The sequence below is a fragment of the Phalangium opilio genome, unplaced genomic scaffold (assembly GCF_054372755.1).
Source record: "Phalangium opilio isolate 3A_F unplaced genomic scaffold, DU_Popi_V2 ptg000390l_1, whole genome shotgun sequence".
Classification (NCBI taxonomy): domain Eukaryota; kingdom Metazoa; phylum Arthropoda; class Arachnida; order Opiliones; family Phalangiidae; genus Phalangium; species Phalangium opilio.
In genome coordinates, this window is record NW_028324234.1 from 8,039,524 (window position 1) to 8,063,750 (window position 24,227).

At 43.2% G+C, this 24,227-nt stretch overlaps 46 non-coding genes across 46 annotated transcripts; all 46 read left to right on the forward strand.

Moving 5' to 3' along the window:
• Window positions 1-165: 165 nt before the first annotated feature.
• TRNAL-CAA (transfer RNA leucine (anticodon CAA)) lies at window positions 166-287 on the forward strand. Its single transcript has 2 exons — window positions 166-203; window positions 242-287. It is a non-coding gene; the product is annotated as a tRNA-Leu (tRNA).
• Window positions 288-354: 67 nt separating this feature from the next.
• On the forward strand, window positions 355-476 carry TRNAL-CAA (transfer RNA leucine (anticodon CAA)). The gene is made up of 2 exons: window positions 355-392; window positions 431-476. It is a non-coding gene; the product is annotated as a tRNA-Leu (tRNA).
• Window positions 477-543: 67 nt separating this feature from the next.
• TRNAL-CAA (transfer RNA leucine (anticodon CAA)) lies at window positions 544-665 on the forward strand. Its single transcript has 2 exons — window positions 544-581; window positions 620-665. It is a non-coding gene; the product is annotated as a tRNA-Leu (tRNA).
• A 1,820-nt stretch (window positions 666-2,485) lies between these two features.
• On the forward strand, window positions 2,486-2,607 carry TRNAL-CAA (transfer RNA leucine (anticodon CAA)). Its single transcript has 2 exons — window positions 2,486-2,523; window positions 2,562-2,607. It is a non-coding gene; the product is annotated as a tRNA-Leu (tRNA).
• Window positions 2,608-2,862: 255 nt separating this feature from the next.
• TRNAL-CAA (transfer RNA leucine (anticodon CAA)) lies at window positions 2,863-2,984 on the forward strand. The gene is made up of 2 exons: window positions 2,863-2,900; window positions 2,939-2,984. It is a non-coding gene; the product is annotated as a tRNA-Leu (tRNA).
• Window positions 2,985-3,051: 67 nt separating this feature from the next.
• On the forward strand, window positions 3,052-3,173 carry TRNAL-CAA (transfer RNA leucine (anticodon CAA)). The gene is made up of 2 exons: window positions 3,052-3,089; window positions 3,128-3,173. It is a non-coding gene; the product is annotated as a tRNA-Leu (tRNA).
• A 67-nt stretch (window positions 3,174-3,240) lies between these two features.
• On the forward strand, window positions 3,241-3,362 carry TRNAL-CAA (transfer RNA leucine (anticodon CAA)). The gene is made up of 2 exons: window positions 3,241-3,278; window positions 3,317-3,362. It is a non-coding gene; the product is annotated as a tRNA-Leu (tRNA).
• A 255-nt stretch (window positions 3,363-3,617) lies between these two features.
• Window positions 3,618-3,739, forward strand: TRNAL-CAA (transfer RNA leucine (anticodon CAA)). The gene is made up of 2 exons: window positions 3,618-3,655; window positions 3,694-3,739. It is a non-coding gene; the product is annotated as a tRNA-Leu (tRNA).
• A 67-nt stretch (window positions 3,740-3,806) lies between these two features.
• TRNAL-CAA (transfer RNA leucine (anticodon CAA)) lies at window positions 3,807-3,928 on the forward strand. Its single transcript has 2 exons — window positions 3,807-3,844; window positions 3,883-3,928. It is a non-coding gene; the product is annotated as a tRNA-Leu (tRNA).
• A 65-nt stretch (window positions 3,929-3,993) lies between these two features.
• On the forward strand, window positions 3,994-4,115 carry TRNAL-CAA (transfer RNA leucine (anticodon CAA)). The gene is made up of 2 exons: window positions 3,994-4,031; window positions 4,070-4,115. It is a non-coding gene; the product is annotated as a tRNA-Leu (tRNA).
• An 823-nt stretch (window positions 4,116-4,938) lies between these two features.
• Window positions 4,939-5,060, forward strand: TRNAL-CAA (transfer RNA leucine (anticodon CAA)). Its single transcript has 2 exons — window positions 4,939-4,976; window positions 5,015-5,060. It is a non-coding gene; the product is annotated as a tRNA-Leu (tRNA).
• Window positions 5,061-5,127: 67 nt separating this feature from the next.
• TRNAL-CAA (transfer RNA leucine (anticodon CAA)) lies at window positions 5,128-5,249 on the forward strand. Its single transcript has 2 exons — window positions 5,128-5,165; window positions 5,204-5,249. It is a non-coding gene; the product is annotated as a tRNA-Leu (tRNA).
• Window positions 5,250-5,316: 67 nt separating this feature from the next.
• Window positions 5,317-5,438, forward strand: TRNAL-CAA (transfer RNA leucine (anticodon CAA)). Its single transcript has 2 exons — window positions 5,317-5,354; window positions 5,393-5,438. It is a non-coding gene; the product is annotated as a tRNA-Leu (tRNA).
• A 444-nt stretch (window positions 5,439-5,882) lies between these two features.
• TRNAL-CAA (transfer RNA leucine (anticodon CAA)) lies at window positions 5,883-6,004 on the forward strand. The gene is made up of 2 exons: window positions 5,883-5,920; window positions 5,959-6,004. It is a non-coding gene; the product is annotated as a tRNA-Leu (tRNA).
• Window positions 6,005-6,259: 255 nt separating this feature from the next.
• TRNAL-CAA (transfer RNA leucine (anticodon CAA)) lies at window positions 6,260-6,381 on the forward strand. Its single transcript has 2 exons — window positions 6,260-6,297; window positions 6,336-6,381. It is a non-coding gene; the product is annotated as a tRNA-Leu (tRNA).
• A 67-nt stretch (window positions 6,382-6,448) lies between these two features.
• On the forward strand, window positions 6,449-6,570 carry TRNAL-CAA (transfer RNA leucine (anticodon CAA)). Its single transcript has 2 exons — window positions 6,449-6,486; window positions 6,525-6,570. It is a non-coding gene; the product is annotated as a tRNA-Leu (tRNA).
• A 67-nt stretch (window positions 6,571-6,637) lies between these two features.
• On the forward strand, window positions 6,638-6,759 carry TRNAL-CAA (transfer RNA leucine (anticodon CAA)). The gene is made up of 2 exons: window positions 6,638-6,675; window positions 6,714-6,759. It is a non-coding gene; the product is annotated as a tRNA-Leu (tRNA).
• Window positions 6,760-7,014: 255 nt separating this feature from the next.
• On the forward strand, window positions 7,015-7,136 carry TRNAL-CAA (transfer RNA leucine (anticodon CAA)). Its single transcript has 2 exons — window positions 7,015-7,052; window positions 7,091-7,136. It is a non-coding gene; the product is annotated as a tRNA-Leu (tRNA).
• A 67-nt stretch (window positions 7,137-7,203) lies between these two features.
• TRNAL-CAA (transfer RNA leucine (anticodon CAA)) lies at window positions 7,204-7,325 on the forward strand. Its single transcript has 2 exons — window positions 7,204-7,241; window positions 7,280-7,325. It is a non-coding gene; the product is annotated as a tRNA-Leu (tRNA).
• A 65-nt stretch (window positions 7,326-7,390) lies between these two features.
• On the forward strand, window positions 7,391-7,512 carry TRNAL-CAA (transfer RNA leucine (anticodon CAA)). Its single transcript has 2 exons — window positions 7,391-7,428; window positions 7,467-7,512. It is a non-coding gene; the product is annotated as a tRNA-Leu (tRNA).
• A 632-nt stretch (window positions 7,513-8,144) lies between these two features.
• Window positions 8,145-8,266, forward strand: TRNAL-CAA (transfer RNA leucine (anticodon CAA)). Its single transcript has 2 exons — window positions 8,145-8,182; window positions 8,221-8,266. It is a non-coding gene; the product is annotated as a tRNA-Leu (tRNA).
• Window positions 8,267-8,333: 67 nt separating this feature from the next.
• Window positions 8,334-8,455, forward strand: TRNAL-CAA (transfer RNA leucine (anticodon CAA)). Its single transcript has 2 exons — window positions 8,334-8,371; window positions 8,410-8,455. It is a non-coding gene; the product is annotated as a tRNA-Leu (tRNA).
• An 822-nt stretch (window positions 8,456-9,277) lies between these two features.
• TRNAL-CAA (transfer RNA leucine (anticodon CAA)) lies at window positions 9,278-9,399 on the forward strand. Its single transcript has 2 exons — window positions 9,278-9,315; window positions 9,354-9,399. It is a non-coding gene; the product is annotated as a tRNA-Leu (tRNA).
• A 445-nt stretch (window positions 9,400-9,844) lies between these two features.
• On the forward strand, window positions 9,845-9,966 carry TRNAL-CAA (transfer RNA leucine (anticodon CAA)). Its single transcript has 2 exons — window positions 9,845-9,882; window positions 9,921-9,966. It is a non-coding gene; the product is annotated as a tRNA-Leu (tRNA).
• Window positions 9,967-10,033: 67 nt separating this feature from the next.
• On the forward strand, window positions 10,034-10,155 carry TRNAL-CAA (transfer RNA leucine (anticodon CAA)). The gene is made up of 2 exons: window positions 10,034-10,071; window positions 10,110-10,155. It is a non-coding gene; the product is annotated as a tRNA-Leu (tRNA).
• A 65-nt stretch (window positions 10,156-10,220) lies between these two features.
• Window positions 10,221-10,342, forward strand: TRNAL-CAA (transfer RNA leucine (anticodon CAA)). Its single transcript has 2 exons — window positions 10,221-10,258; window positions 10,297-10,342. It is a non-coding gene; the product is annotated as a tRNA-Leu (tRNA).
• A 632-nt stretch (window positions 10,343-10,974) lies between these two features.
• On the forward strand, window positions 10,975-11,096 carry TRNAL-CAA (transfer RNA leucine (anticodon CAA)). The gene is made up of 2 exons: window positions 10,975-11,012; window positions 11,051-11,096. It is a non-coding gene; the product is annotated as a tRNA-Leu (tRNA).
• Window positions 11,097-11,163: 67 nt separating this feature from the next.
• TRNAL-CAA (transfer RNA leucine (anticodon CAA)) lies at window positions 11,164-11,285 on the forward strand. The gene is made up of 2 exons: window positions 11,164-11,201; window positions 11,240-11,285. It is a non-coding gene; the product is annotated as a tRNA-Leu (tRNA).
• An 822-nt stretch (window positions 11,286-12,107) lies between these two features.
• Window positions 12,108-12,229, forward strand: TRNAL-CAA (transfer RNA leucine (anticodon CAA)). Its single transcript has 2 exons — window positions 12,108-12,145; window positions 12,184-12,229. It is a non-coding gene; the product is annotated as a tRNA-Leu (tRNA).
• Window positions 12,230-12,674: 445 nt separating this feature from the next.
• TRNAL-CAA (transfer RNA leucine (anticodon CAA)) lies at window positions 12,675-12,796 on the forward strand. The gene is made up of 2 exons: window positions 12,675-12,712; window positions 12,751-12,796. It is a non-coding gene; the product is annotated as a tRNA-Leu (tRNA).
• A 445-nt stretch (window positions 12,797-13,241) lies between these two features.
• Window positions 13,242-13,363, forward strand: TRNAL-CAA (transfer RNA leucine (anticodon CAA)). Its single transcript has 2 exons — window positions 13,242-13,279; window positions 13,318-13,363. It is a non-coding gene; the product is annotated as a tRNA-Leu (tRNA).
• Window positions 13,364-13,430: 67 nt separating this feature from the next.
• On the forward strand, window positions 13,431-13,552 carry TRNAL-CAA (transfer RNA leucine (anticodon CAA)). The gene is made up of 2 exons: window positions 13,431-13,468; window positions 13,507-13,552. It is a non-coding gene; the product is annotated as a tRNA-Leu (tRNA).
• Window positions 13,553-13,619: 67 nt separating this feature from the next.
• TRNAL-CAA (transfer RNA leucine (anticodon CAA)) lies at window positions 13,620-13,741 on the forward strand. Its single transcript has 2 exons — window positions 13,620-13,657; window positions 13,696-13,741. It is a non-coding gene; the product is annotated as a tRNA-Leu (tRNA).
• A 632-nt stretch (window positions 13,742-14,373) lies between these two features.
• TRNAL-CAA (transfer RNA leucine (anticodon CAA)) lies at window positions 14,374-14,495 on the forward strand. Its single transcript has 2 exons — window positions 14,374-14,411; window positions 14,450-14,495. It is a non-coding gene; the product is annotated as a tRNA-Leu (tRNA).
• Window positions 14,496-14,562: 67 nt separating this feature from the next.
• Window positions 14,563-14,684, forward strand: TRNAL-CAA (transfer RNA leucine (anticodon CAA)). The gene is made up of 2 exons: window positions 14,563-14,600; window positions 14,639-14,684. It is a non-coding gene; the product is annotated as a tRNA-Leu (tRNA).
• Window positions 14,685-14,751: 67 nt separating this feature from the next.
• On the forward strand, window positions 14,752-14,873 carry TRNAL-CAA (transfer RNA leucine (anticodon CAA)). The gene is made up of 2 exons: window positions 14,752-14,789; window positions 14,828-14,873. It is a non-coding gene; the product is annotated as a tRNA-Leu (tRNA).
• An 821-nt stretch (window positions 14,874-15,694) lies between these two features.
• Window positions 15,695-15,816, forward strand: TRNAL-CAA (transfer RNA leucine (anticodon CAA)). The gene is made up of 2 exons: window positions 15,695-15,732; window positions 15,771-15,816. It is a non-coding gene; the product is annotated as a tRNA-Leu (tRNA).
• Window positions 15,817-17,015: 1,199 nt separating this feature from the next.
• TRNAL-CAA (transfer RNA leucine (anticodon CAA)) lies at window positions 17,016-17,137 on the forward strand. The gene is made up of 2 exons: window positions 17,016-17,053; window positions 17,092-17,137. It is a non-coding gene; the product is annotated as a tRNA-Leu (tRNA).
• Window positions 17,138-17,770: 633 nt separating this feature from the next.
• On the forward strand, window positions 17,771-17,892 carry TRNAL-CAA (transfer RNA leucine (anticodon CAA)). Its single transcript has 2 exons — window positions 17,771-17,808; window positions 17,847-17,892. It is a non-coding gene; the product is annotated as a tRNA-Leu (tRNA).
• Window positions 17,893-18,524: 632 nt separating this feature from the next.
• Window positions 18,525-18,646, forward strand: TRNAL-CAA (transfer RNA leucine (anticodon CAA)). The gene is made up of 2 exons: window positions 18,525-18,562; window positions 18,601-18,646. It is a non-coding gene; the product is annotated as a tRNA-Leu (tRNA).
• A 256-nt stretch (window positions 18,647-18,902) lies between these two features.
• On the forward strand, window positions 18,903-19,024 carry TRNAL-CAA (transfer RNA leucine (anticodon CAA)). The gene is made up of 2 exons: window positions 18,903-18,940; window positions 18,979-19,024. It is a non-coding gene; the product is annotated as a tRNA-Leu (tRNA).
• A 444-nt stretch (window positions 19,025-19,468) lies between these two features.
• On the forward strand, window positions 19,469-19,590 carry TRNAL-CAA (transfer RNA leucine (anticodon CAA)). The gene is made up of 2 exons: window positions 19,469-19,506; window positions 19,545-19,590. It is a non-coding gene; the product is annotated as a tRNA-Leu (tRNA).
• A 67-nt stretch (window positions 19,591-19,657) lies between these two features.
• Window positions 19,658-19,779, forward strand: TRNAL-CAA (transfer RNA leucine (anticodon CAA)). Its single transcript has 2 exons — window positions 19,658-19,695; window positions 19,734-19,779. It is a non-coding gene; the product is annotated as a tRNA-Leu (tRNA).
• Window positions 19,780-20,223: 444 nt separating this feature from the next.
• TRNAL-CAA (transfer RNA leucine (anticodon CAA)) lies at window positions 20,224-20,345 on the forward strand. Its single transcript has 2 exons — window positions 20,224-20,261; window positions 20,300-20,345. It is a non-coding gene; the product is annotated as a tRNA-Leu (tRNA).
• A 445-nt stretch (window positions 20,346-20,790) lies between these two features.
• TRNAL-CAA (transfer RNA leucine (anticodon CAA)) lies at window positions 20,791-20,912 on the forward strand. Its single transcript has 2 exons — window positions 20,791-20,828; window positions 20,867-20,912. It is a non-coding gene; the product is annotated as a tRNA-Leu (tRNA).
• A 444-nt stretch (window positions 20,913-21,356) lies between these two features.
• TRNAL-CAA (transfer RNA leucine (anticodon CAA)) lies at window positions 21,357-21,478 on the forward strand. Its single transcript has 2 exons — window positions 21,357-21,394; window positions 21,433-21,478. It is a non-coding gene; the product is annotated as a tRNA-Leu (tRNA).
• The last annotated feature ends 2,749 nt before the right edge of the window (window positions 21,479-24,227 follow it).

The following is a 24,227-nucleotide window of genomic DNA, read 5'->3' on the forward strand; positions in this document are numbered from 1 at the left end:
GCGCCAGACTGAAGGGGCTTAGTTTCCTTCGTTCACAACGTGAATCTGTGTTTTCTGGTCATCGTATGAGGGCGTGGGTTCGAATCCCACTTCTGACCCGATATATTTTAATAAATTAACTGCAAGAGATGTAATTTATAAAACCTCCAAATTACAACAGACCACGTCAGGATGGCCGAGCGGTCTAAGGCGCCAGACTCAAGGGGTTTTGTTGCCTTCGTTCACAAAGTGAATCTGTGTTTTCTGGTCCTCGTATGAGGGCGTGGGTTCGAATCCCACTTCTGACACGATATATTTTAATAAATTAACTGCAAGAGATGTAATTTATAAAACGTCCAAAATACAAGGGACCACGTCAGGATGGCCGAGCGGTCTAAGGCGCCAGACTCAAGGGGCTTAGTTTACTTCGTTCACAACGTGAATATGTGTTTTCTGGTCCTCGTATGAGGGCGTGGGTTCGAATCCCACTTCTGACACGATATAATTTAATAAATTAACGGGAAGAGATGTAATTTATAAAACGTCCAAATGACAAGAGACCACGTCAGGATGGCCGAGCGGTCTAAGGCGCCAGACTCAAGGGGCTTACTTTCCTTCGTTCACAACGTGAATCTGTGTTTTCTGGTCCTCGTATGAGGGCGTGGGTTCGAATCCCACTTCTGACACGATATAATTTAATAAATTAACTGAAAGAGATGTAATTTATAAAACGTCCAAATCTGGGAGCACGGCAGTGCTCCCAGCCAAGTCGAGCACTGACATCCTTTTCTCGAAGCAACTCGTGGCACTTTTAAGCCCACTGTAACTTCGTGATGGGTACAGGTAAAAGCCTGAAATTTTGCTTGCCGCGAGGACTGTCAATTGTAGCTATAGTTTCCAAGTTTCAAGTTCCTACCCTATATACTTTTCGAAATATCGCAGGTGAAATTTACCTTATTTTGTCACTCACTCACTCACTCACCGATCATCAAAATTCTAAGGTACTTCTAGAGGAGATAGAAACTTAAAATTCAGGATTTAGTTTTCATTTATTTTATAAAGCACAGAAAAATTAAAACATCCCGAAATTTTTATAAAATTGTTCTTTAGTTCTTTATTTTAAAACTAGATGGCGCTGCCGTCTTTTCAACAGAAATAGTGTGTGTTCTTGGTGAAAGGACGTAATGGTCCAAAGTTAACCGAAAGTTAAATATATATTAAAGCTAGTAGGAGTAGTAGTTTAAAAGAAATGTGTCTTAACTGATGCTACATTCTTTTATTAGGATATCGCATACAATCTTTATTGCATATTCTCTGCGGGTCGAAAGGGGTAATTCAGCGTAAATATGGACAAACGTTAGCCATTATATTGGCAAACGAAGTACCACGAGAGAGTCTTGTTTTAATATGACTACCGAAGTATAACTAGAGGGTCTACAAAAAGAAGTGAGATCCTATGAAAAACATTAACATGTACAAAAATGGGCCAAGCCTCGCTTCGTGCCCTCTCCGCCGTAAAACGTTCTGAGATCCCATGTAGAGCCAAGTCTGTCTTTTGTTCTCATTCAATCGCCAATTGAACAATTATGTTATAAATTAAATCCTTTTCCTAATTAATAACCAATATTCTTTGACTCTATCATTATTATACATCTTTGTTCGTATCAAAAATATCGTGACTTGGCAATCGCAGATAAGTAATATTAAAAGGAAGTCGAGGGGATATTCACTAAATCGTTGCCGATTTTAAAATAATCGAAGGGATATTCACTAAATCGTTTATGGTCGAGGGGATATGTACAAGTTTATAAGATGAGTCATGCACAACCCTATGTACAAATTATATGGTGAGTTATGCATAACCTTATGTACACCTGCGCTTGCCAAGTCACGATATTTTTGATACGAACAAAGATGTATAATAATGATAGAGTCAAAGAATATTGGTTATTAATTAGGAAAAGGATTTAATTTATAACATAATTGTTCAATTGGCGATTGAATGAGAACAAAAGACAGACTTGGCTCTACATGGGATCTCAGAACGTTTTACGGCGGAGAGGGCACGAAGCGAGGCTTGGCCCATTTTTGTACATGTTAATGTTTTTCATAGGATTACAATAGACCACGTCAGGATTGCCGAGCGGTCTAAGGCGCCAGAATTAAGGGGCTTAGTTCTTTCGTTCACAACGTGAATCCGTGTATTCTGGTCCTCGTTTGAGGGCAAGGGTTCTAATCCCACTTCTGACACGATATGTTTTATGAAATTAACTAGAAGAGATGTAATTTATAAATCGTCCAAATTAAAAGAGACCACGTCAGGATGGCCGAGCGGTCTAAGGCGCCAGACTCAAGGGGCTTAGTTTCCTTCGTTCACAACGTGAATCTGTGTTTTCTGGTCCTCGTATAAGGGCATGGGTTCGAATCCCACTTCTGACAGGATATATTTTAATAAATTAACTGGAAGAGATGTAATTTATAAAACGTCCAAATTACAATAGACCACGTCAGGATGGCCGAGCGGTCTAAGGCGCCAGACTCAAGGGGGTTAGTTTCCTTCGTTCACAACGTGAATCTGTGTTTTCTGGTCCTCGTATGAGGGCGTGGGTTCGAATCCCACTTCTGACACGATATATTTTAATAAATTAACTGGAAGAAATGTAATTTATAAAACGTCCAAAATGCAAGAGACCACGTCAGGATGGCCGAGCGGTCTAAGGCGCCAGAATTAAGGGGCTTAGTTCTTTCGTTCACAACGTGAATCCGTGTATTCTGGTCCTCGTTTGAGGGCAAGGGTTCTAATCCCACTTCTGACACGATATGTTTTATGAAATTAACTAGAAGAGATGTAATTTATAAATCGTCCAAATTACAAGAGACCACGTCAGGATGGCCGAGCGGTCTAAGGCGCCAGACTCAAGGGGCTTAGTTTCCTTCGTTCACAACGTGAATCTGTGTTTTCTGGTCCTCGTAAGAGGGCGTGGGTTCGAATCCCACTTCTGACACGATATATTTTAATAAATTAACTGCAAGAGATGTAATTTATTAAACCTCCAAATTACAACAGACCACGTCAGGATGGCCGAGCGGTCTAAGGCGCCAGACTCAAGGGGTTTTGTTGCCTTCGTTCACAAAGTGAATCTGTGTTTTCTGGTCCTCGTATGAGGGCGTGGGTTCGAATCCCACTTCTGACACGATATGTTTTAATAAATTAACTAGAAGAGATGTAATTTATAAATCGTCCAAATTACAAGAGACCACGTCAGGATGGCCGAGCGGTCTAAGGCGCCAGACTCAAGGGGCTTAGTTTCCTTCGTTCACAACGTGAATCTTTGTTTTCTGGTCCTCGTATGAGGGCGTGGGTTCGAATCCCACTTCTGACACGATATATTTTAATAAATTAACTGGAAGAAATGTAATTTATAAAACGTCCAAAATACAAGAGACCACGTCAGGATGGCCGAGCGGTCTAAGGCGCCAGAATTAAGGGGCTTAGTTCTTTCGTTCACAACGTGAATCCGTGTATTCTGGTCCTCGTTTGAGGGCAAGGGTTCTAATCCCACTTCTGACACGATATATTTTAATAAATTAACTGCAAGAGATGTAATTTATAAAACCTCCAAATTACAACAGACCACGTCAGGATGGCCGAGTGGTCTAAGGCGCCAGACTCAAGGGGTTTTGTTGCCTTTGTTCACAAAGTGAATCTGTGTTTTCTGGTCCTCGTATGAGGGCGTGGGTTCGAATCCCACTTCTGACACGATATATTTTAATAAATTAACTGCAAGAGATGTAATTTATAAAACGTCCAAAATACAAGAGACCACGTCAGGATGGCCGAGCGGTCTAAGGCGCCAGACTCAAGGGGCTTAGTTTACTTCGTTCACAGCGTGAATGTGTGTTTTCTGGTCCTCGTATGAGGGCGTGGGTTCGAATCCCACTTCTGACACGATGTTTTAATAAATTAACGGGAAGAGATGTAATTTATAAAACCTCCAAATTACAACAGACCACGTCAGGATGGCCGAGCGGTCTAAGGCGCCAGACTCAAGGGGTTTTGTTGCCTTCGTTCACAAAGTGAATCTGTGTTTTCTGGTCCTCGTATGAGGGCGTGGGTTCGAATCCCACTTCTGACACGATATGTTTTAATAAATTAACTAGAAGAGATGTAATTTATAAAACGTCAAAATTAAAAGAGACCACGTTAGGAGGGCCCAGCGGTCTAAGGCGCCAGACTTAAGGGGGTTAGTTTCCTTCGTTCACAACGTGAATCTTTGTTTTCTGGTCCTCGTATGAGGGCGTGGGTTCGAATCCCACTTCTGACATGATATATTTTAATAAATTAACTGCAAGAGATGTAATTTATAATACGTCCAAATTACAGTATACCACGTCAGGATAGCCGAGCGGTCTAAGGCGCCAGACTCAAGGGGCTTAGTTTCCTTCGTTCACAACGTGAATCTGTGTTTTCTGGTCGTCGTATGAGGGCGTGGGTTCGAATCCCACTTCTGACACGATATGTTTTAATAAATTAACTAGAAGAGATGTAATTTATAAAACGTCAAAATTAAAAGAGACCACGTTAGGAGGGCCCAGCGGTCTAAGGCGCCAGACTTAAGGGGGTTAGTTTCCTTCGTTCACAACGTGAATCTTTGTTTTCTGGTCCTCGTATGAGGGCGTGGGTTCGAATCCCTCTTCTGACACGATATATTTTAATAAATTAACTGCAAGAGATGTAATTTATAATACGTCCAAATTACAGTAGACCACGTCAGGATAGTCGAGCGGTCTAAGGCGCCAGACTGAAGGGGCTTAGTTTCCTTCGTTCACAACGTGAATCTGTGTTTTCTGGTCATCGTATGAGGGCGTGGGTTCGAATCCCACTTCTGACCCGATATATTTTAATAAATTAACTGCAAGAGATGTAATTTATAAAACCTCCAAATTACAACAGACCACGTCAGGATGGCCGAGCGGTCTAAGGCGCCAGACTCAAGGGGTTTTGTTGCCTTCGTTCACAAAGTGAATCTGTGTTTTCTGGTCCTCGTATGAGGGCGTGGGTTCGAATCCCACTTCTGACACGATATATTTTAATAAATTAACTGCAAGAGATGTAATTTATAAAACGTCCAAAATACAAGGGACCACGTCAGGATGGCCGAGCGGTCTAAGGCGCCAGACTCAAGGGGCTTAGTTTACTTCGTTCACAACGTGAATGTGTGTTTTCTGGTCCTCGTATGAGGGCGTGGGTTCGAATCCCACTTCTGACACGATATAATTTAATAAATTAACGGGAAGAGATGTAATTTATAAAACGTCCAAATGACAAGAGACCACGTCAGGATGGCCGAGCGGTCTAAGGCGCCAGACTCAAGGGGCTTACTTTCCTTCGTTCACAACGTGAATCTGTGTTTTCTGGTCCTCGTATGAGGGCGTGGGTTCGAATCCCACTTCTGACACGATATAATTTAATAAATTAACTGAAAGAGATGTAATTTATAAAACGTCCAAATTACAATAGACCACGTCAGGATTGCCGAGCGGTCTAAGGCGCCAGAATTAAGGGGCTTAGTTCTTTCGTTCACAACGTGAATCCGTGTATTCTGGTCCTCGTTTGAGGGCAAGGGTTCTAATCCCACTTCTGACACGATATGTTTTATGAAATTAACTAGAAGAGATGTAATTTATAAATCGTCCAAATTAAAAGAGACCACGTCAGGATGGCCGAGCGGTCTAAGGCGCCAGACTCAAGGGGCTTAGTTTCCTTCGTTCACAACGTGAATCTGTGTTTTCTGGTCCTCGTATAAGGGCATGGGTTCGAATCCCACTTCTGACAGGATATATTTTAATAAATTAACTGGAAGAGATGTAATTTATAAAACGTCCAAATTACAATAGACCACGTCAGGATGGCCGAGCGGTCTAAGGCGCCAGACTCAAGGGGGTTAGTTTCCTTCGTTCACAACGTGAATCTGTGTTTTCTGGTCCTCGTATGAGGGCGTGGGTTCGAATCCCACTTCTGACACGATATATTTTAATAAATTAACTGGATGAAATGTAATTTATAAAACGTCCAAAATGCAAGAGACCACGTCAGGATGGCCGAGCGGTCTAAGGCGCCAGAATTAAGGGGCTTAGTTCTTTCGTTCACAACGTGAATCCGTGTATTCTGGTCCTCGTTTGAGGGCAAGGGTTCTAATCCCACTTCTGACACGATATGTTTTATGAAATTAACTAGAAGAGATGTAATTTATAAATCGTCCAAATTACAAGAGACCACGTCAGGATGGCCGAGCGGTCTAAGGCGCCAGACTCAAGGGGCTTAGTTTCCTTCGTTCACAACGTGAATCTGTGTTTTCTGGTCCTCGTAGGAGGGCGTGGGTTCGAATCCCACTTCTGACACGATATATTTTAATAAATTAACTGCAAGAGATGTAATTTATTAAACCTCCAAATTACAACAGACCACGTCAGGATGGCCGAGCGGTCTAAGGCGCCAGACTCAAGGGGTTTTGTTGCCTTCGTTCACAAAGTGAATCTGTGTTTTCTGGTCCTCGTATGAGGGCGTGGGTTCGAATCCCACTTCTGACACGATATGTTTTAATAAATTAACTAGAAGAGATGTAATTTATAAATCGTCCAAATTACAAGAGACCACGTCAGGATGGCCGAGCGGTCTAAGGCGCCAGACTCAAGGGGCTTAGTTTCCTTCGTTCACAACGTGAATCTTTGTTTTCTGGTCCTCGTATGAGGGCGTGGGTTCGAATCCCACTTCTGACACGATATATTTTAATAAATTAACTGGAAGAAATGTAATTTATAAAACGTCCAAAATACAAGAGACCACGTCAGGATGGCCGAGCGGTCTAAGGCGCCAGAATTAAGGGGCTTAGTTCTTTCGTTCACAACGTGAATCCGTGTATTCTGGTCCTCGTTTGAGGGCAAGGGTTCTAATCCCACTTCTGACACGATATATTTTAATAAATTAACTGCAAGAGATGTAATTTATAAAACCTCCAAATTACAACAGACCACGTCAGGATGGCCGAGCGGTCTAAGGCGCCAGACTCAAGGGGTTTTGTTGCCTTTGTTCACAAAGTGAATCTGTGTTTTCTGGTCCTCGTATGAGGGCGTGGGTTCGAATCCCACTTCTGACACGATATATTTTAATAAATTAACTGCAAGAGATGTAATTTATAAAACGTCCAAAATACAAGAGACCACGTCAGGATGGCCGAGCGGTCTAAGGCGCCAGACTCAAGGGGCTTAGTTTACTTCGTTCACAACGTGAATGTGTGTTTTCTGGTCCTCGTATGAGGGCGTGGGTTCGAATCCCACTTCTGACACGATGTTTTAATAAATTAACGGGAAGAGATGTAATTTATAAAACCTCCAAATTACAACAGACCACGTCAGGATGGCCGAGCGGTCTAAGGCGCCAGACTCAAGGGGTTTTGTTGCCTTCGTTCACAAAGTGAATCTGTGTTTTCTGGTCCTCGTATGAGGGCGTGGGTTCGAATCCCACTTCTGACACGATATGTTTTAATAAATTAACTAGAAGAGATGTAATTTATAAAACGTCAAAATTAAAAGAGACCACGTTAGGAGGGCCCAGCGGTCTAAGGCGCCAGATTTAAGGGGGTTAGTTTCCTTCGTTCACAACGTGAATCTTTGTTTTCTGGTCCTCGTGTAAGGGCGTGGGTTCGAATCCCACTTCTGACACGATATATTTTAATAAATTAACTGCAAGAGATGTAATTTATAAAACGTCCAAAATACAAGAGACCACGTCAGGATGGCCGAGCGGTCTAAGGCGCCAGACTCAAGGGGCTTAGTTCTTTCGTTCACAACGTGAATCCGTGTATTCTGGTCCTCGTTTGAGGGCAAGGGTTCAAATCTCACTTCTTACACGATATGTTTTATGAAATTAACTAGAAGAGATGTAATTTATAAATCGTCAAAATTACAATAGACCACGTCAGGATTGCCGAGCGGTCTAAGGCGCCAGACTTCAGGGGCTTAGTTCTTTCGTTCACAACGTGAATCCGTGTATTCTGGTCCTCGTTTGAGGGCAAGGGTTCAAATCCCACTTCTGACACGAAATGTTTTATGAAATTAACTAAAAGAGATGTAATTTATAAATCGTCCAAATTACAAGAGACGACGTCAGGATGGCCGAGCGGTCTAAGGCGCCAGACTCAAGGGGGTTAGTTTCCTTCGTTCACGAAGTGAATGTGTGTTTTCTGGTCCTCGCATGAGAGCGTGGGTTCGAATCCCACTTCTGACACGATATATTTTAATAAATTAACTGGAAGAGATGTAATTTATAAAACGTCCAAATTACAATACACCACGTCAGGATGGCCGAGCGGTCTAAGGCGCCAGACTCAAGGGGGTTAGTTTCCTTCGTTCACAACGTGAATCTGTGTTTTCTGGTCCTCGTATGAGGGCGTGGGTTCGAATCCCACTTCTGACACGATATATTTTAATAAATTAACTGGAAGAAATGTAATTTATAAAACGTCCAAAATACAAGAGACCACGTCAGGATGGCCGAGCGGTATACAGCGCCAGACTCAAGGGGCTTACTTTCCTTCGTTCACAACGTGAATCTGTGTTTTCTGGTCCTCGTATGAGGGCGTGGGTTCGAAGCCCACTTCTGACACGATATAATTTAATAAATTAACTGCAAGAGATGTAATTTATAAAACGTCCAAATTACAATAGACCACGTCAGGATTGCCGAGCGGTCTAAGGCGCCAGACTTAAGGGGCTTAGTTCTTTCGTTCACAACGTGAATCCGTGTATTCTGGTCCTCGTTTGAGGGCAAGGGTTCAAATCCCACTTCTGACACGATATGTTTTATGAAATTAACTAGAAGAGATGTAATTTATAAATCGTCCAAATTACAACAGACCACGTCAGGATGGCCGAGTGGTCTAAGGCGCCAGAATCAAGAGGCTTAGTTTCCTTCGTTCACAACGTGAATCTGTGTTTTCTGGTCCTCGTATAAGGGCGTGGGTTCGAATCCCACTTCTGACACGATATGTTTTAGTTAATTAACTAGAAGAGATGTAATTTATCAAACGTCAAAATTAAAAGAGACTACGTTAGGAGGGCCCAGGGGTCTAAGGCGCCAGACTTAAGGGGGTTAGTTTCCTTCGTTCACAACGTGAATCTTTGATTTCTGGTCCTCGTATGAGGGCGTGGGTTCGAATCCCACTTCTGACACGATATATTTTAATAAATTAACTGCAAGAGATGTAATTTATAAAACGTCCAAATTACAAGAGACCACGTCAGGATGGCCGAGCGGTCTAAGGCGCCAGACTCAAGGGGCTTAGTTTCCTTCGTTCACAACGTGAATCTGTGTTTTCTGGTCCTCGTAAGAGGGCGTGGGTTCGAATCCCACTTCTGACACGATATATTTTAATAAATTAACTGCAAGAGATGTAATTTATAAAACGTCAAAATTAAAAGAGACCACGTTAGGAGGGCCCAGCGGTCTAAGGCGCCAGACTTAAGGGGGTTAGTTTCCTTCGTTCACAACGTGAATCTTTGTTTTCTGGTCCTCGTATGAGGGCGTGGGTTCGAATCCCACTTCAGACACGATATATTTTAATAAATTAACTGCAAGAGATGTAATTTATAATACGTCCAAATTACAGTATACCACGTCAGGATAGCCGAGCGGTCTAAGGCGCCAGACTCAAGGGGCTTAGTTTCCTTCGTTCACAACGTGAATCTGTGTTTTCTGGTCATCGTATGAGGGCGTGGGTTCGAATCCCACTTCTGACACGATATATTTTAATAAATTAACTGCAAGAGATGTAATTTATAAAACCTCCAAATTACAACAGACCACGTCAGGATGGCCGAGCGGTCTAAGGCGCCAGACTCAAGGGGTTTTGTTGCCTTCGTTCACAAAGTGAATCTGTGTTTTCTGGTCCTCGTATGAGAGCGTGGGTTCGAATCCCACTTCTGACACGATATATTTTAATAAATTAACTGCAAGAGATGTAATTTATAAAACGTCCAAAATACAAGAGACCACGTCAGGATGGCCGAGCGGTCTAAGGCGCCAGACTCAAGGGGCTTAGTTTACTTCGTTCACAACGTGAATGTGTGTTTTCTGGTCCTCGTATGAGGGCGTGGGTTCGAATCCCACTTCTGACACGATGTTTTAATAAATTAACGGGAAGAGATGTAATTTATAAAACCTCCAAATTACAACAGACCACGTCAGGATGGCCGAGCGGTCTAAGGCGCCAGACTCAAGGGGTTTTGTTGCCTTCGTTCACAAAGTGAATCTGTGTTTTCTGGTCCTCGTATGAGGGCGTGGGTTCGAATCCCACTTCTGACACGATATGTTTTAATAAATTAACTAGAAGAGATGTAATTTATAAAACGTCAAAATTAAAAGAGACCACGTTAGGAGGGCCCAGCGGTCTAAGGCGCCAGACTTAAGGGGGTTAGTTTCCTTCGTTCACAACGTGAATCTTTGTTTTCTGGTCCTCGTATAAGGGCGTGGGTTCGAATCCCACTTCTGACACGATATATTTTAATAAATTAACTGCAAGAGATGTAATTTATAAAACGTCCAAAATACAAGAGACCACGTCAGGATGGCCGAGCGGTCTAAGGCGCCAGACTCAAGGGGCTTAGTTCTTTCGTTCACAACGTGAATCCGTGTATTCTGGTCCTCGTTTGAGGGCAAGGGTTCAAATCTCACTTCTTACACGATATGATTTATGAAATTAACTAGAAGAGATGTAATTTATAAATCGTCAAAATTACAATAGACCACGTCAGGATTGCCGAGCGGTCTAAGGCGCCAGACTTCAGGGGCTTAGTTCTTTCGTTCACAACGTGAATCCGTGTATTCTGGTCCTCGTTTGAGGGCAAGGGTTCAAATCCCACTTCTGACACGAAATGTTTTATGAAATTAACTAAAAGAGATGTAATTTATAAATCGTCCAAATTACAAGAGACGACGTCAGGATGGCCGAGCGGTCTAAGGCGCCAGACTCAAGGGGGTTAGTTTCCTTCGTTCACGAAGTGAATGTGTGTTTTCTGGTCCTCGCATGAGGGCGTGGGTTCGAATCCCACTTCTGACACGATATATTTTAATAAATTAACTGGAAGAGATGTAATTTATAAAACGTCCAAATTACAATACACCACGTCAGGATGGCCGAGCGGTCTAAGGCGCCAGACTCAAGGGGGTTAGTTTCCTTCGTTCACAACGTGAATCTGTGTTTTCTGGTCCTCGTATGAGGGTGTGGGTTCGAATCCCACTTCTGACACGATATATTTTAATAAATTAACTGGAAGAAATGTAATTTATAAAACGTCCAAAATACAAGAGACCACGTCAGGATGGCCGAGCGGTCTAAGGCGCCAGACTCAAGGGGCTTACTTTCCTTCGTTCACAACGTGAATCTGTGTTTTCTGGTCCTCGTATGAGGGCGTGGGTTCGAAGCCCACTTCTGACACGATATAATTTAATAAATTAACTGCAAGAGATGTAATTTATAAAACGTCCAAATTACAATAGACCACGTCAGGATTGCCGAGCGGTCTAAGGCGCCAGACTTAAGGGGCTTAGTTCTTTCGTTCACAACGTGAATCCGTGTATTCTGGTCCTCGTTTGAGGGCAAGGGTTCAAATCCCACTTCTGACACGATATGTTTTATGAAATTAACTAGAAGAGATGTAATTTATAAATCGTCCAAATTACAACAGACCACGTCAGGATGGCCGAGCGGTCTAAGGCGCCAGAATCAAGAGGCTTAGTTTCCTTCGTTCACAACGTGAATCTGTGTTTTCTGGTCCTCGTATAAGGGCGTGGGTTCGAATCCCACTTCTGACACGATATGTTTTAGTTAATTAACTAGAAGAGATGTAATTTATCAAACGTCAAAACTAAAAGAGACTACGTTAGGAGGGCCCAGCAGTCTAAGGCGCCAGACTGAAGGGGGTTAGTTTCCTTCGTTCACAACGTGAATCTTTGTTTTCTGGTCCTCGTATGAGGGCGTGGGTTCGAATCCCACTTCTGACACGATATATTTTAATAAATTAACTGCAAGAGATGTAATTTATAAAACGTCCAAATTACAATAGACCACGTCAGGATAGCCGAGCGGTCTAAGGCGCCAGACTCAAGGGGCTTAGTTTCCTTCGTTCACAACGTGAATCTGTGTTTTCTGGTCCTCGTAAGAGGGCGTGGGTTCGAATCCCACTTCTGACACGATATATTTTAATAAATTAACTGCAAGAGATGTAATTTATAAAACCTCCAAATTACAACAGACCACGTCAGGATGGCCGAGCGGTCTAAGGCGGCAGACTCAAGGGGTTTTGTTGCCTTCGTTCACAAAGTGAATCTGTGTTTTCTGGTCCTCGTATGAGGGCGTGGGTTCGAATCCCACTTCTGACACGATATGTTTTAATAAATTAACTAGAAGAGATGTAATTTATCAAACGTCAAAATTAAAAGAGACTACGTTAGGAGGGCCCAGCAGTCTAAGGCGCCAGACTTAAGGGGGTTAGTTTCCTTCGTTCACAACGTGAATCTTTGTTTTCTGGTCCTCGTATGAGGGCGTGGGTTCGAATCCCACTTCTGACACGATATATTTTAATAAATTAACTGCAAGAGATGTAATTTATAATACGTCCAAATTACAGTATACCACGTCAGGATAGCCGAGCGGTCTAAGGCGCCAGACTCAAGGGGCTTAGTTTCCTTCGTTCACAACGTGAATCTGTGTTTTCTGGTCCTCGTATGAGGGCGTGGGTTCGAATCCCACTTCTGACACGATATGTTTTAATAAATTAACTAGAAGAGATGTAATTTATAAAACGTCAAAATTAAAAGAGACCACGTTAGGAGGGCCCAGCGGTCTAAGGCGCCAGACTTAAGGGGGTTAGTTTCCTTCGTTCACAACGTGAATCTTTGTTTTCTGGTCCTCGTATGAGGGCGTGGGTTCGAATCCCTCTTCTGACACGATATATTTTAATAAATTAACTGCAAGAGATGTAATTTATAATACGTCCAAATTACAGTAGACCACGTCAGGATAGTCGAGCGGTCTAAGGCGCCAGACTCAAGGGGCTTAGTTTCCTTCGTTCACAACGTGAATCTGTGTTTTCTGGTCATCGTATGAGGGCGTGGGTTCGAATCCCACTTCTGACCCGATATATTTTAATAAATTAACTGCAAGAGATGTAATTTATAAAACCTCCAAATTACAACAGACCACGTCAGGATGGCCGAGCGGTCTAAGGCGCCAGACTCAAGGGGTTTTGTTGCCTTCGTTCACAAAGTGAATCTGTGTTTTCTGGTCCTCGTATGAGGGCGTGGGTTCGAATCCCACTTCTGACACGATATATTTTAATAAATTAACTGCAAGAGATGTAATTTATAAAACGTCCAAAATACAAGGGACCACGTCAGGATGGCCGAGCGGTCTAAGGCGCCAGACTCAAGGGGCTTAGTTTACTTCGTTCACAACGTGAATGTGTGTTTTCTGGTCCTCGTATGAGGGCGTGGGTTCGAATCCCACTTCTGACACGATATAATTTAATAAATTAACGGGAAGAGATGTAATTTATAAAACGTCCAAATGACAAGAGACCACGTCAGGATGGCCGAGCGGTCTAAGGCGCCAGACTCAAGGGGCTTACTTTCCTTCGTTCACAACGTGAATCTGTGTTTTCTGGTCCTCGTATGAGGGCGTGGGTTCGAATCCCACTTCTGACACGATATAATTTAATAAATTAACTGAAAGAGATGTAATTTATAAAACGTCCAAATTACAATAGACCACGTCAGGATTGCCGAGCGGTCTAAGGCGCCAGAATTAAGGGGCTTAGTTCTTTCGTTCACAACGTGAATCCGTGTATACTGGTCCTCGTTTGAGGGCAAGGGTTCTAATCCCACTTCTGACACGATATGTTTTATGAAATTAACTAGAAGAGATGTAATTTATAAATCGTCCAAATTAAAAGAGACCACGTCAGGATGGCCGAGCGGTCTAAGGCGCCAGACTCAAGGGGCTTAGTTTCCTTCGTTCACAACGTGAATCTGTGTTTTCTGGTCCTCGTATAAGGGCATGGGTTCGAATCCCACTTCTGACACGATAGATTTTAATAAATTAACTGGAAGAAATGTAATTTATAAAACGTCCAAAATACAAGAGACCACGTCAGGATGGCCGAGCGGTCTAAGGCGCCAGAATTAAGGGGCTTAGTTCTTTCGTTCACAACGTGAATCCGTGTATTCTGGTCCTCGTTTGAGGGCAAGGGTTCTAATCCCACTTCTGACACGATATGTTTTATGAAATTAACTAGAAGAGATGTAATTTATAAATCGTCCAAATTACAAGAGACCACGTCAGGATGGCCGAGCGGTCTAAGGCGCCAGACTCAAGGGGCTTAGTTTCCTTCGTTCACAACGTGAATCTGTGTTTTCTGGTCCTCGTATGAGGGCGTGGGTTCGAATCCCACTTCCGACACGATATATTTTAATAAATTAACTGCAAGAGATGTAATTTATAAAACGTCCAAATTACAAGAGACCACGTCAGGATGGCCGAGCGGTCTAAGGCGCCAGACTCAAGGGGCTTAGTTTCCTTCGTTCACAACGTGAATCTGTGTTTTCTGGTCCTCGTATGAGGGCGTGGGTTCGAATCCCACTTCTGGCGCGATATATTTTAATAAATTAACTGCAAGAGATGTAATTTATAAAACGTCCAAATTAAAATAGACCACGTCAGGATAGCCGAGCGGTCTAAGGCGCCAGACTCAATGGGCTTAGTTTCCTTCGTTCACAACGTGAATCTGTGTTTTCTGGTCCTCGTATGAGGGCGTGGGTTCGAATCCCACTTCTGACACGATATATTTTAATAAATTATTTGCAAGAGATGTAATTTATAAAACCTCTAAATTACAAGAGACCACGTCAGGATGGCCGAGCGGTCTAAGGCGCCAGACTTAAGGGGCTTTCTTTCCTTCGTTCACAACGTGAATCTGTGTTTTCTGGTCCTCGTATGAGGGCGTGGGTTCGAATCCCACTTCCGACACGATATATTTTAATAAATTAACTGCAAGAGATGTAATTTATAAAACGTCCAAATTACAAGAGACCACATCAGGATGGCCGAGCGGTCTAAGGCGCCAGACTTAAGGGGCTTAGTTCTTTCGTTCACAACGTGAATCCGTGTATTCTGGTCCTCGTTTGAGGGCAAGGGTTCAAATCCCACTTCTGACACGATATGTTTTAATAAATTAACTGGAAGAAATGTAATTTATAAAACGTCCAAAATACCAAAGACCACGTCAGGATGGCCGAGCGGTCTAAGGCGCCAGACTCAAGGGGCTTACGTTCCTTCGTTCACAACGTGAATCTGTGTTTTCTGGTCATCGTATGAGGGCGTGGGTTCGAAGCCCACTTCTGACACGATATAATTTAATGAATTAACTGCAAGAGATGTAATTTAAAAAACTTCCAAATTACAATAGACCACGTCAGGATTGCCGAGCGGTCTAAGGCGCTAGACTTAAGGGGCTTAGTTCTTTCGTTCACTACGTGAATCTGTGTTTTCTGGTCCTCGTATGAGGGCGTGGGTTCGAAGCCCACTTCTGACACGATATAATTTAATAAATTAACTGCAAGAGATGTAATTTATAAAATGTCAAAACTACAATAGACCACGTCAGGATGGCCGAGCGGTCTAAGGCGCCAGACTCAAGGGGCTTAGTTTCCTTTGTTCACAACGTGAATCTGTGTTTTCTGGTCCTCGTATGAGGGCGTGGGTTCGAATCCCACTTCTGACACGATATATTTTAATAAATTAACTGCAAGAGATGTAATTTATAAAACGTCCAAATTACAATAGACCACGTCAGGATGGCCTAGCGGTCTAAGGCGCCAGACTTAAGGGGCTTAGTTCTTTCGTTCACAACGTGAATCCGTGTATTCTGGTCCTCGTTTGAGGGCAAGGGTTCAAATCCCACTTCTGACATGATATGTTTTATGAAATTAACTAGAAGAGATGTAATTTATAAATCGTCCAAATTACAAGAGACCACGTCAGGATGGCCGAGCGGTCTAAGGCGCCAGACTCAAGGGGCTTAGTTTCTTTCGTTCACAACGTGAATCTGTGTTTTCTGGTCCTCGTATAAGGGCGTGGGTTCGAATCCCACTTCTGACACGATATGTTTTATGAAATTAACTGGAAGAGATGTAATTTATAAAACGTCCAAATTACAAGAGACCACGTCAGGATGGCCGAGCGGTCTAAGGCGCCAGACTCAAGGGGGTTAGTTTCCTTCGTTCACAACGTGAATCTGTGTTTTCTGGTCGTCGTATTAGGGCGTGGGTTCGAATGCCACTTCTGACACGATATGTTTTAATAAATTAACTGGAAGAAATGTAATTTATAAAACGTCCAAAATACCAAAGACCACGTCAGGATGGCCGAGCGGTCTAAGGCGCCAGACTCAAGGGGCTTACTTTCCTTCGTTCACAACGTGAATCTGTGTTTTCTGGTCATCGTATGAGGGCGTGGGTTCGAATCCCACTTCTGACACGATAGATTTTAATAAATTAACTGGAAGAAATGTAATTTATAAAACGTTCAATATACAATAGACCACGTCAGGATGGGCGAGCGGTCTAAGGCGCCAGACTCAAGGGGCTTAGTTCTTTCGTTCACAACGTGAATCCGTGTATTCTGGTCCTCGTTTGAGGGCAAGGGTTCAAATCCCACTTCTGACACGATATGTTTTATGAAATTAACTAGAAGAGATGTAATTTATAAATCGTCCAAATTACAAGAGACCACGTCAGGATGGCCGAGCGGTCTAAGGCGCCAGACTCAAGGGGCTTAGTTTCTTTCGTTCACAACGTGAATCTGTGTTTTCTGGTCCTCGTATAAGGGCGTGGGTTCGAATCCCACTTCTGACACGATATGTTTTATGAAATTAACTGGAAGAGATGTAATTTATAAAACGTCCAAATTACAAGAGACCACGTCAGGATGGCCGAGCGGTCTAAGGCGCCAGACTCAAGGGGGTTAGTTTCCTTCGTTCACAACGTGAATCTGTGTTTTCTGGTCCTCGTATGAGGGCGTGGGTTCGAATCCCACTTCTGACACGATATGTTTTAATAAATTAACTGGAAGAAATGTAATTTATAAAACGTCCAAAATACCAAAGACCACGTCAGGATGGCCGAGCGGTCTAAGGCGCCAGACTCAAGGGGCTTACTTTCCTTCGTTCACAACGTGAATCTGTGTTTTCTGGTCCTCGTATGAGGGCGTGGGTTCGAAGCCCACTTCTGACACGATATGTTTTAATAAATTAACTGCAAGAGATGTAATTTATAAATCGTCAAAATTACAACAGACCAGGTCTGGATTGCCGAGCGGTCTAAGGCGCCAGGCTCAAGGGGCTTAGTTTCCTTCGTTCACAACGTGAATCTGTGTTTTCTGGTCATCGTATGAGGGCGTGGGTTCGAAGCCCACTTCTGACACGATATAATTTAATAAATTAACTGCAAGAGATGTAATTTATAAAACTTCCAAATTACAATAGACCACGTCAGGATTGCCGAGCGGTCTAAGGCGCCAGACTTAAGGGGCTTAGTTCTTTCGTTCACTACGTGAATCTGTGTTTTCTGGTCCTCTTATGAGGGCGTGGGTTCGAAGCCCACTTCTGACACGATATAATTTAATAAATTAACTGCAAGAGATGTAATTTATAAAATGTCAAAACTACAATAGACCACGTCAGGATGGCCGAGCGGTCTAAGGCGCCAGACTCAAGGGGCTTAGTTTCCTTTGTTCACAACGTGAATCTGTGTTTTCTGGTCCTCGTATGAGGGCGTGGGTTCGAATCCCACTTCTGACACGATATATTTTAATAAATTAACTGCAAGAGATGTAATTTATAAAACGTCCAAATTACAATAGACCACGTCAGGATGGCCTAGCGGTCTAAGGCGCCAGACTTAAGGGGCTTAGTTCTTTCGTTCACAACGTGAATCCGTGTATTCTGGTCCTCGTTTGAGGGCAAGGGTTCAAATCCCACTTCTGACATGATATGTTTTATGAAATTAACTAGAAGAGATGTAATTTATAAATCGTCCAAATTACAAGAGACCACGTCAGGATGGCCGAGCGGTCTAAGGCGCCAGACTCAAGGGGCTTAGTTTCTTTCGTTCACAACGTGAATCTGTGTTTTCTGGTCCTCGTATAAGGGCGTGGGTTCGAAGCCCACTTCTGACACGATATAATTTAATAAATTAACTGCAAGAGATGTAATTTATAAAACTTCCAAATTACAATAGACCACGTCAGGATTGCCGAGCGGTCTAAGGCGCCAGACTTAAGGGGCTTAGTTCTTTCGTTCACTACGTGAATCTGTGTTTTCTGGTCCTCGTATGAGGGCGTGGGTTCGAAGCCCACTTCTGACACGATATAATTTAATAAATTAACTGCAAGAGATGTAATTTATAAAATGTCAAAACTACAAGAGACCACGTCAGGATGGCCGAGCGGTCTAAGGCGCCAGACTCAAGGGGGTTAGTTTCCTTCGTTCACAACGTGAATCTGTGTTTTCTGGTCCTCGTATGAGGGCGTGGGTTCGAATCCCACTTCTGACACGATAGATTTTAATAAATTAACTGGATGAAATGTAATTTATAAAACGTTCAATACACAATAGACCACGTCAGGATGGGCGAGCGGTCTAAGGCGCCAGACTCAAGGGGCTTAGTTTCCTTCGCTCACAACGTGAAGCTGTGTTTTCTGGTCCTCGTATGAGGGCGTGGGTTCGAATCCCACTTCTGACAAGATATATTTTAATAAATTAACTGCAAGAGATGTAATTTATAAAACGTCCAAATTACAAGAGACCACGTCAGGATGGCCGAGCGGTCTAAGGCGCCAGACTCAAGGGGGTTAGTTTCCTTCGTTCACAACGTGAATCTGTGTTTTCTGGTCCTCGTATGAGGGCGTGGGTTCGAATCCCACTTCTGACACGATATGTTTTAATAAATTAACTGGAAGAAATGTAATTTATAAAACGTCCAAAATACCAAAGACCACGTCAGGATGGCCGAGCGGTCTAAGGCGCCAGACTCAAGGGGCTTACTTTCCTTCGTTCACAACGTGAATCTGTGTTTTCTGGTCCTCGTATGAGGGCGTGGGTTCGAAGCCCACTTCTGACACGATATAATTTAATAAATTAACTGCAAGAGATGTAATTTATAAAACGTCCAAATTACAATAGACCACGTCAGGATGGCCGAGCGGTCTAAGGCGCCAGACTTAAGGGGCTTAGTTCTTTCGTTCACAACGTGAATCCGTGTATTCTGGTCCTCGTTTGAGGGCAAGGGTTCAAATCCCACTTCTGGCGCGATATATTTTAATAAATTAACTGCAAGAGATGTAATTTATAAATCGTCCAAATTACAAGAGACCACGTCAGGATGGCCGAGCGGTCTAAGGCGCCAGACTCAAGGGGCTTAGTTTCCTTCGTTCACAACGTGAATCTGTGTTTTCTGGTCCTCGTATGAGGGCGTGGGTTCGAATCCCACTTCTGACACGATATGTTTTATGAAATTAACTGGAAGAGATGTAATTTATAAAACGTCCAAATTACAAGAGACCACGTCAGGATGGCCGAGCGGTCTAAGGCGCCAGACTCAAGGGGGTTAGTTTCCTTCGTTCACAACGTGAATCTGTGTTTTCTGGTCCTCGTATGAGGGCGTGGGTTCGAATCCCACTTCTGACACGATATGTTTTAATAAATTAACTGGAAGAAATGTAATTTATAAAACGTCCAAAATACCAAAGACCACGTCAGGATGGCCGAGCGGTCTAAGGCGCCAGACTCAAGGGGCTTACTTTCCTTCGTTCACAACGTGAATCTGTGTTTTCTGGTCCTCGTATGAGGGCGTGGGTTCGAAGCCCACTTCTGACACGATATAATTTAATAAATTAACTGCCAGAGATGTAATTTATAAAACGTCCAAATTACAATAGACCACGTCAGGATTGCCGAGCGGTCTAAGGCGCCAGACTTAAGGGGCTTAGTTCTTTCGTTCACAACGTCAATCCGTGTTTTCTGGTCCTCGTATAAGGGCGTGGGTTCGAATCCCACTTCTGGCGCGATATATTTTAATAAATTAACTGCAAGAGATGTAATTTATAAAACGTCCAAATTACAATAGACCACGTCAGGATGGCCGAGCGGTCTAAGGCGCCAGACTCAAGGGGCTTAGTTTCCTTTGTTCACAACGTGAAGCTGTGTGTTCTGGTCCTCGTATGAGGGCGTGGGTTCGAATCCCACTTCTGACACGATATATTTTAATAAATTAACTGCAAGAGATGTAATTTATAAAACGTCCAAATTACAATAGACCACGTCAGGATGGCCGAGCGGTCTAAGGCGCCAGACTCAAGGGGGTTAGTTTCCTTCGTTCACAACGTGAATCTGTGTTTTCTGGTCCTCGTATTAGGGCGTGGGTTCGAATCCCACTTCTGACACGATATAATTTAATAAATTAACTGCAAGAGATGTAATTTATAAAACGTCAAAACTACAAGAGACCACGTCAGGATGGCCGAGCGGTCTAAGGCGCCAGACTCAAGGGGGTTAGTTTCCTTCGTTCACAACGTGAATCTGTGTTTTCTGGTCCTCGTATAAGGGCGTGGGTTCGAATCCCACTTCTGACACGATATGTTTTATGAAATTAACTGGAAGAGATGTAATTTATAAAACGTCCAAATTACAAGAGACCACGTCAGGATGGCCGAGCGGTCTAAGGCGCCAGACTCAAGGGGGTTAGTTTCCTTCGTTCACAACGTGAATCTGTGTTTTCTGGTCCTCGTATGAGGGCGTGGGTTCGAATCCCACTTCTGACACGATATGTTTTAATAAATTAACTGGAAGAAATGTAATTTATAAAACGTCCAAAATACCAAAGACCACGTCAGGATGGCCGAGCGGTCTAAGGCGCCAGACTCAAGGGGCTTACTTTCCTTCGTTCACAACGTGAATCTGTGTTTTCTGGTCCTCGTATGAGGGCGTGGGTTCGAAGCCCACTTCTGACACGATATAATTTAATAAATTAACTGCAAGAGATGTAATTTATAAAACGTCCAAATTACAATAGACCACGTCAGGATTGCCGAGCGGTCTAAGGCGCCAGACTTAAGGGGCTTAGTTCTTTCGTTCACAACGTCAATCCGTGTTTTCTGGTCCTCGTATAAGGGCGTGGGTTCGAATCCCACTTCTGGCGCGATATATTTTAATAAATTAACTGCAAGAGATGTAATTTATAAAACGTCCAAATTACAATAGACCACGTCAGGATGGCCGAGCGGTCTAAGGCGCCAGACTCAAGGGGCTTAGTTTCCTTTGTTCACAACGTGAAGCTGTGTGTTCTGGTCCTCGTATGAGGGCGTGGGTTCGAATCCCACTTCTGACACGATATATTTTAATAAATTAACTGCAAGAGATGTAATTTATAAAACGTCCAAATTACAATAGACCACGTCAGGATGGCCGAGCGGTCTAAGGCGCCAGACTCAAGGGGGTTAGTTTCCTTCGTTCACAACGTGAATCTGTGTTTTCTGGTCCTCGTATTAGGGCGTGGGTTCGAATCCCACTTCTGACACGATATAATTTAATAAATTAACTGCAAGAGATGTAATTTATAAAACGTCAAAACTACAAGAGACCACGTCAGGATGGCCGAGCGGTCTAAGGCGCCAGACTCAAGGGGGTTAGTTTCCTTCGTTCACAACCTGAATCTGTGTTTTCTGGTCCTCGTATTAGGGCGTGGGTTCGAATCCCACTTCTGACACGATATGTTTTAACAAATTAACTAGAAGAGATGTAATTTATAAAACGTCAAAATTAAAAGAGACCACGTTAGGAGGGCCCAGCGGTCTAAGGCGCCAGACTTAAGGGGGTTAGTTTCCTTCGTTCACAACGTGAATCTGTGTTTTCTGGTCCTCGAATGAGGGCGTGGGTTCGAATCCCACTTCTGACACGATATATTTTAATAAATTAACTGGAAGAAATGTAATTTATAAAACGTCAAAACTACAAGAGACCACGTCAGGATGGCCGAGCGGTCTAAGGCGCCAGAATCAAGGGGGTTAGTTTCCTTCGTTCACAACGTGAATCTGTGATTTCTGGTCCTCGTATGAGGGCGTGGGTTCGAATCCCACTTCTGACACGATAGATTTTAATAAATTAACTGGAAGAAATGTAATTTATAAAACGTCCAATATACAATAGACCACGTCAGGATGGCCGAGCGGTCTAAGGCGCCAGACTCAAGGGGCATACTTTCCTTCGCTCACAACGTGAAACTGTGTTTTCTGGTCCTCGTATGAGGGCATGGGTTCGAAGCCCACTTCTGACACGATATAATTTAATAAATTAACTGCAAGAGATGTAATTTATAAAACGTCCAAATTACAATAGACCACGTCAGGATTGCCGAGCGGTCTAAGGCGCCAGACTTAAGGGGCTTAGTTCTTTCGTTCACAACGTGAATCCGTGTATTCTGGTCCTCGTTTGAGGGCAAGGGTTCAAATCCCACTTCTGACACGATATATTTTAATAAATTAACTGGAAGAAATGTAATTTATAAAACGTCCAAAATACAAGAGACCACGTCAGGATGGCCGAGCGGTATAAGGCGCCAGACTCAAGGGGCTTAGTTTCCTTCGTTCACAACGTGAATCTGTGTTTTCTGGTCCTCGTATGAGGGCGTGGGTTCGTATCCCACTTCTGACAAGATATATTTTAATTAATTAACTGCAAGAGATGTAATTTATAAAACGTCCAAATTACAATAGACCACGTCAGGATGGCCGAGCGGTCTAAGGCGCCAGACTTAAGGGGCTTAGTTCTTTCGTTCACAACGTGAATCCGTGTATTCTGGTCCTCGTTTGAGGGCAAGGGTTCAAATCCCACTTCTGACACGATATGTTTTAATAAATTAACTGGAAGAAATGTAATTTATAAAACGTCCAAAATACCAAAGACAACGTCAGGATGGCCGAGCGGTCTAAGGCGCCAGACTCAAGGGGCTTACTTTCCTTCGTTCACAACGTGAATCTGTGTTTTCTGGTCCTCGTATGATGGCGTGGGTTCGAAGCCCACTTCTGACACGATATAATTTAATAAATTAACTGCAAGAGATGTAATTTATAAAACGTCCAAATTACAATAGACCACGTCAGGATTGCCGAGCGGTCTAAGGCGCCAGACTTAAGGGGCTTAGTTCTTTCGTTCACAACGTGAATCCGTGTATTCTGGTCCTCGTTTGAGGGCAAGGGTTCAAATCCCACTTCTGACACGATATGTTTTAACAAATTAACTAGAAGAGATGTAATTTATAAAACGTCAAAATTAAAAGAGACCACGTTAGGAGGGCCCAGCGGTCTAAGGCGCCAGACTTAAGGGGGTTAGTTTCCTTCGTTCACAACGTGAATCTGTGTTTTCTGGTCCTCGTATGAGGGCGTGGGTTCGAATCCCACTTCTGACACGATATATTTTAATTAATTAACTGGAAGAAATGTAATTTATAAAACGTCAAAACTACAAGAGACCACGTCAGGATGGCCGAGCGGTCTAAGGCGCCAGAATCAAGGGGGTTAGTTTCCTTCGTTCACAACGTGAATCTGTGATTTCTAGTCCTCGTATGAGGGCGTGGGTTCGAATCCCACTTCTGACACGATAGATTTTATTAAATTAACTGGAAGAAATGTAATTTATAAAACGTCCAATATACAATAGACCACGTCAGGATGGCCGAGCGGTCTAAGGCGCCAGACTCAAGGGGCATACTTTCCTTCGCTCACAACGTGAAACTGTGTTTTCTGGTCCTCGTATGAGGGCATGGGTTCGAAGCCCACTTCTGACACGATATAATTAAATAAATTAACTGCAAGAGATGTAATTTATAAAACGTCCAAATTACAATAGACCACGTCAGGATTGCCGAGCGGTCTAAGGCGCCAGACTTAAGGGGCTTAGTTCTTTCGTTCACAACGTGAATCCGTGTATTCTGGTCCTCGTTTGAGGGCAAGGGTTCAAATCCCACTTCTGACACGATATATTTTAATAAATTAACTGGAAGAAATGTAATTTATAAAACGTCCAAAATACAAGAGACCACGTCAGGATGGCCGAGCGGTATACAGCGCCAGACTCAAGGG